Source organism: Suricata suricatta, chromosome 9 (assembly GCF_006229205.1).
Source record: "Suricata suricatta isolate VVHF042 chromosome 9, meerkat_22Aug2017_6uvM2_HiC, whole genome shotgun sequence".
NCBI classification, from domain to species: Eukaryota; Metazoa; Chordata; class Mammalia; order Carnivora; family Herpestidae; genus Suricata; species Suricata suricatta.
The window spans coordinates 5782957-5789756 of NC_043708.1; the positions used below are offsets into that span (position 1 = coordinate 5782957).

The window sequence follows — 6800 nt, forward strand, 5'->3', positions numbered from 1 at the left end:
AACTCCGCCACTCCCTGGTTGAATAGACTTGGAGAAGTGGATTCACGGTCCCCAGCAAAAGAAGAGAAAGAGCTGATAAAGTTGGCAGCAGAATTAGAAGGGGTCAAGCCAAAGGGCTGGTGAGGGACATGGACTAGGGAGTCAGCATGTGAGGTGGTAGGGATGTGATGAAAGATAAAGACCGAGAGGCAGAGAGAGAGAGAGAGAGAGTGATCCCATAGCCCAGGACTGCAAATGTTCTCACCACACTCACTGCCCCCCTCGCTCTAGTCAGGACCCTCACAGCCACACACATAGCTGCTCTGTCTCCGTGGGGCTCAGTTAGCTGTACCGAGACTCTACATACCTGTTTTCTTGACATCCTGGGAATGTGTGTGGAAATGCAAATCATCCTACGAAGTAACTTTATAATTATTATGCTTGCCCATGAAAGAATGGATTCCCCAGCAAAGAGCGACTCTCTAACCACTATAGGTATTAAATGACTGAAGGATTAGTAACTTTTCAAACTTTGCTCTTTAATGTTGCCAGAAGAAAGGGTGCTTGAAATCTGGTTCACAGACTCACTATCTGTGTGCCTTTGCCTCAATCAGTCTACTGAGCTTCAGTTGCCTCACCCACAAAATGGGGATAATAATAATAATCACATCAAAGAGATGGCTTCTGGACTCGTAGTGACATATATCAAGTATCCAGACTGTAGCTAATGTGTGACATACTTATCATCACCACACTTCCTGTTGGAAGCCCCATGCGTCACATCCGGCCTGGGAATCTGCAGCCCACTGGGCATACAGACATGGTAAGACATAGTCACGGTACACAGTGACGAAAGACGTGAAATGTGGAAATGATTCTGCAAGTGCAGCAAGAAAAAAACACCCAATTGCTGGGGTGATTATGAAGTAAAACAAAACATTAAAAACAAAGAATGCTCAGATATATTTGGTTGTTAACTTTGAAAGATTATCACAGTGTTTGAAACCCGCTCTGAGATGTTTCTATTGGGTGTGCTCACAAACCCGGACTCTGGGTGTTAAACCCAGTGAAGGTTCTAATAGAAAGAGAGGAGACTGTGAAGCCAACAAGACGGTGATTCGAGGATTTGACTGCAGTTTGTCTGTGTGACCTCGGGGAGTTAAGAGACCTACTCTGTGCCTCAGGTACCCATGCGTCCCACGGGATTCATCCAACCTCTCCAGCATGTCGGATGTGAGGGCTACATGGAATGATACATAGAAAGTCATTCAGCACAGAAGCAGATGTAGCTGGATAAAGGTCTGGTCCCTCCTTTTAGGAGATGACTTGGGTCACACAGCGGTGAGGATGCCTTTAGTTCAAATAGCAGAGTTACTAAGAGCGGCTTGAATCATCAGAACACTTTAATTATCTCCTTGATCAGTCCAAAACTAAGTGCATAGAACTGATGGGACTCAGCAGCTCAATGATGTCAGCAAAAACCTGGCTTCTTCCGCGGTCCTGCTCAGCGCCCTGCAGCTCGCTGACTGCGTTTCTGGTCTGCCCTTGAGCCTGGCGAGGGCACCCGCACACTTGCCCCAAGTCGCCAGGAGAAGGGGGTTTCCTCCTACCCGTCTCGTATGTCTTCCAGTAACGCAACAGCTCCCAAATGCTTTGGACTCAGGGCCCCGAGTAGCATTATTATTAGCATAGTATTCATGTGTGTTGGTTTATACACATATTATTATTAATAGCAATTTATTTATTTATGTGTATGTGTTTCTGTGATATACATTAGCATACATACACATGCATATATATGTTTTTTATGTATATATTTACTGCAATAGAAATAAAACTGATGACTTAAAGGTATTTATTTTAGAAGTACTAGGGGCTCCTGGGTGGCTCAGTAGGTTAAGCATCTGACTTCGGCTCAGGTCATGATCTTGTGGTTTGTGGGTTTGAGCACCACATTTGGCTCTGTGCTGACAGCTCAGAGCCTGGAGCCTGCTTCAGATTCTGTGTCTCCCTCTCTCTCTGCTCACACTGTCTCTCTCTGAAAATATAAATAAACATTAAAAATCTTTCAAAAATACAAATAATTAAAGCAAACCCACAGTATCCTAATGAAAGTAACATTTTAATAATAAACAGCCATAGTTTCTAACCCCAAAACCATAGCTTCTTATAGTAGTTTTTAAATAAAACATTAGTGAGAAGTGGGTCTTGCTTTTCTCCCTTCCTCCCTCCCTCCCTTTGCTTCCTTCCCTTCTTTCCTTCCCTCCTTTTCCTTCCCTTCTTTCCCTCTTTTGCCTTCCTTCTCTCCTCCCCTTCCCTTCCCTTCCCTTCCCTTCCCTTCCCTTCCCTTCCCTTCCCTTCCCTTCCCTTCCATCTCTTTAATATCTGGCTCAGTAGAACACAGTCAGATTTTCATACCAGCTTCTGCTGCCTGCAAGCTCATGGGATTGCTATTTTGGCTGAAGAAAACGAGGAAAATCTGGCCTGACACAAATGGAAGCTAGCGAAGGAGAAATATTTTAGCAGTCTTTTCAGATGATTCTAGATATTTTTCTTTTCTACTACACCAAAACTCAACAAGCAGCAGTATCTGAAAAGTTGCAGTGTCGATTCTGAAACCATACCGATGAACTTCTTACATCATTTCATTACCTCTCTGGCACTTTGACTGGAAATTTTACCCACGCACAATCTTACAACGTCGTGCATTGGTTGTTTGGAAAATACCGCTTTGTTGAGTTATGGAGAACTTCCAAACGTTGACACATTTCGTTAAACAATATTTAAAATCAAACCACTGCTCATATCATCCAAAAAAAAGTCTTTAATCATCGGGAAACTGCCAAGCTCATGGGAGGAGGCACATGTTTGTAAAAATATTCTTTTTTTTTTTTAAAGTTCAAATTTCATCATTGGCAGCAAACAATACAGGGCACAGCTCTAAAGCAGAAGATTCACCTTGGTCATTTTCACAAAAACATCCACCACATACTCAAGTTTAATAGCTGTAACTTCTCAGTGATCCTCTCAAGTACAAATAGTGACCCATGGGAAAAGCAGCTAGCCTGACGTCCACCACATGCGTGCTTTCCCAAGTTCATAGGCAAGGCAGCAGAAGGACCCTACGCACACCGCTCATTTTGTCAGAATATTGACGAGTCAAGATTCGATGCAATTAATTTTTACAGCGTCATCAAAGATGTGCTTAACTAAAACAAGTTTTGTGTTTTGTTTTGTTTTTGCTTTTTTGCTTTTCTCTTTTTTTTTTCTCTTTGCTCTAAGTGGGTGCCAGTGAATGCAGTGACCACCAGACAGCTGGGTGCTGAGTTGGTTCTCGCTGAGGCACCAGCAGTTTGATCCTCTGTCTCTCCTACTGCCTCAGTGCACGTTTCAACCCGGTGGCAAAGAGAAACAGCATTCTAGTATCATGAACGTAACTGTGCCACTTACGAATCCACGCAGCATCACACTTGGAGTGTATGTAATAGGCAAGAAAAGCCAGCTTTATATTGCCTCCTAAGAGAGGCAATAAAATTACATAGTAAAAGGTTGATTGAATAAATTTCATTAAAACATCTTCCATCTGGGCTTTTTTAGCGTAAAGATGGATATTTAAAAACATTATAATAACTACTATCTTTATTAAAATGCTAACAATTTTATTGTAGAGATTTAGACATATAAGAAGGCCGAGATAAAAAAATTTAAATGCTACCCCCCCAGCTAGAGATGACTTCTGTGAATATTTTAGCAAACACCTTTTCTTTCTTCCTGTGCGTTTATGCTATTTTGCAATCTGCCTTTTTCTTTTTTCTTTCTTTCTTTTTTTTTTTTACTTAACAATGTCTCATGAACATTTTTTCATATCATTAAATATTTATGGACGACATCACTCTAAATTATTCAGGTCCCCTTCTGACAGGACATCACATTCTGCCTGCAATGCAGTGGCTCTGGGTGGCTCCATGAGACAGTTGTGAGGCCAAGACGCCTGGCATTTTAGGACTCCTTCCTCGTGATGAGGGCGTTTACTGATGACGGTGACAATGGCTGATTATGTGCAGACATCCTATGTCCAGGCTGCATGTCCTCACCTTTGATTTCTTCCCCCTAATCCCCCAGGTCCGGTTACACCTGCCTGACTGGGCAAGGCATCCTCTGAATCTTTCTGACACCAGCCTCTTTCCTGATCGCCTTCTTGTGTTGGTACAAATTAGCCCCTTTAAATGGTATTTTCTCCTCCCTGCATTTCCATGACACTTTTGAGCTCCTACTGCAAACCTAAGTAACACAGTGGACAGTGGGGGTTCTCTTTTGACTTCTACCTTAGTTTTCCTTCCCCTCTTTACTTAGACCCCCCCCTTTCCCTTCAGTCCACTGGGGACCACTGAGCACACTGTGCCAGCTCGTGGTTTTCCCAAATTTCCGCAACATTTCCAGAATGTTCTTTGTATTTCCCCCCAAGAAAAGGTAGAAACTATATGCTCCTCCCCTTGAAAGTAAGTGGGCTTTCGTAGCTAGTTTTAATGTGGCAAAAGTGACCACTGCATTGGTTCTGAGTTAGAGAAGGAGGGACCATTTCTTCCTGGCGCTCTCTCTTCAGACATATGCCTTTGGAGCCCTGGGTCAGCATCTAAGAAGGTTGTCTGCCATGAAGCTTACCTGCTGGAGGGCCCACACAGAGGTGGAAGGAGGATTGGATGCCCCAAGAGCCTGACCTTTTGCAGGCACCCACTGTTGGAGTCTCCTGGGCCAGATGTGCAAGTGAGCAAACCTACCAAGGATTCGAGTTCTCGACATTGAACTGCCTCTGTGACCTGGAGCGAAGCTGACCCAGACTGAGCCCCTGAGCCCTGCCCTCACTACAGATCAGTGAGCAAAATAAAAGCTGTGGTTGTCTAAACCACTAGTTTTTGGAAGGTGGTTGTTGTTTTTCTTTGTTTTTATTTGCTTGTCGGTTTTCAGAATGGCTTTTCATGAAGTAATGGATAAGCAGAGCACTCATTCTGCCCCTTCTTTCCATCATTCTATAGCAGATAAACATTCCCTTCTGGAGAGTCATCCAACCCCCAGCCAATCTTTACTACTCAGGCCATGTTCTCACCTAAAACCATCCACATGCTCTCTTTGCTGTTCTAACAGCCCTGCGTGTCTCAAGCACGTATGCATTTGGTCTGTCTTCTGCCCATGCTCTTACCTTTTTATTATTTTAAATAAACATTATTGGACTCATATGAAATAATTTTTTTAATATATGCATGTTAAGAAGTTTAACGAAAAATCAACAATCCCAAGACAGAACATTACCAATGCCATAATTTATACTTTGCTGTTGCCCTGTGAACACCCCTCCAGGAGAATTTTGGATCTATTTATCCTCTCTTCAAAAATTATATACACTTATTCATATACAAAGTTTCTTTAGAATTGTTTTGGGTGTCATGAAAATGGAATCATTCTTTCCATACTAGTCTACACCTGTCACCCATCTTAGGCTTTAAGATCTACCTATGTTGTAGACCTATCATGCTCCTGGGTTGGAAGAAGGAGCATTGTTAAAATGTCCACACTGCCTACGGCAACTTACAGACTCGAAGCAATCCCTATCAAAATGTCAACAACATTTTTCACAGAACTAGAATGAATAATCCTCAAATTTGTATGGAGCCACAAGAGACCCCAAATAGCCAAAGCAATCTTGAGAAAGAAGAACAGAGCTGGAGGTTCTCATAATCCCAGATGCAAAGATATACTGCAAAGCTGTAGTAATCTAAACAGGATGGTACAGCACAAAAACAGATACACAGATCAATGGAACAGAGAGCCCAGAACTAAGCCCACGCATACACTGTCAATTAATTTATGGCAAAAAAAAGGCAAGAGTATACAATAGAGAAAGTACAGGGTCTTCAAAAGGTGTTGGGAAAACTGTACAACAAGATGAAAAAGAAAGAAACTGGACCATTTTCTCACACCATATACAAAAATAAACTCAAAATGGATTAAAGACTAAATGTACAACTTGAAACCATAAACATCCTAAACAAAACAAAGCAAGAAACAAGATGGTAATCTCTGGGACATCCTTAGCAAAGTATTTATGGATCTGTCTCCACATGCATGGAAAACAAAAGTAAAAATAAACAGTTGGGCCTACACTGGAATGAAAAGCTTTTGCAAAGAGAAGAAAACCATCAACACACAAAAAAGGTAACTTAATGAATAGGAGACGATATTTGTAGATGACATAGATGATAAGGGATTAATATCCAAAATCTATAAAGAACTTATACAACTCAACAGTGAAAACATCCCCCACAAACATACCAAAAACAAATAATTCAATTTAAAGTGGAGAGAGGACCTAAACAGATATTTTTCAAAAGTATACATACAGATGGTCAACAGACTTAGGAAAAGATGCTCAACATCACTCATCACTAGAAAAATTCAAAGTAAAACACAGAGTTATTACCTCACACTAATCCATAATGGCTCATATCAAAAAGACAAGAAATAAAAAGTGTAGGTGTAGATGTAGAAAAAAAATGGAGTCCTTGTGCACTGTTGGTGGGCATGAAAAATGGTGCAGCCACTATGGAAAACAGTATAGAGGAACCTTAAAAATTAAAAGTAGAAATACCATATGATCTAATAATTCCACTACTGAGTGTTTACCCAAAGAAAATGAAAATAGTCATCCAAAAAGATATATGCACCCTGATGTTGTTTGAAGTATTATTTACAACAGTCAAGATTTATAAGTAACCTAAATATTTATTGGCAGATGAATGGATAAAGAAGAGATTCTATAAATCTAC

At 41.2% G+C, this 6800-nt stretch overlaps 1 long non-coding RNA gene across 1 annotated transcript; it reads left to right on the forward strand.

Moving 5' to 3' along the window:
• The first annotated feature begins 4096 nt into the window (after positions 1-4096).
• Positions 4097-4902, forward strand: LOC115300866. The gene is made up of 2 exons (XR_003912894.1): positions 4097-4185; positions 4583-4902. It is a non-coding gene; the product is annotated as an uncharacterized LOC115300866 (long non-coding RNA).
• Positions 4903-6800: the final 1898 nt, after the last annotated feature.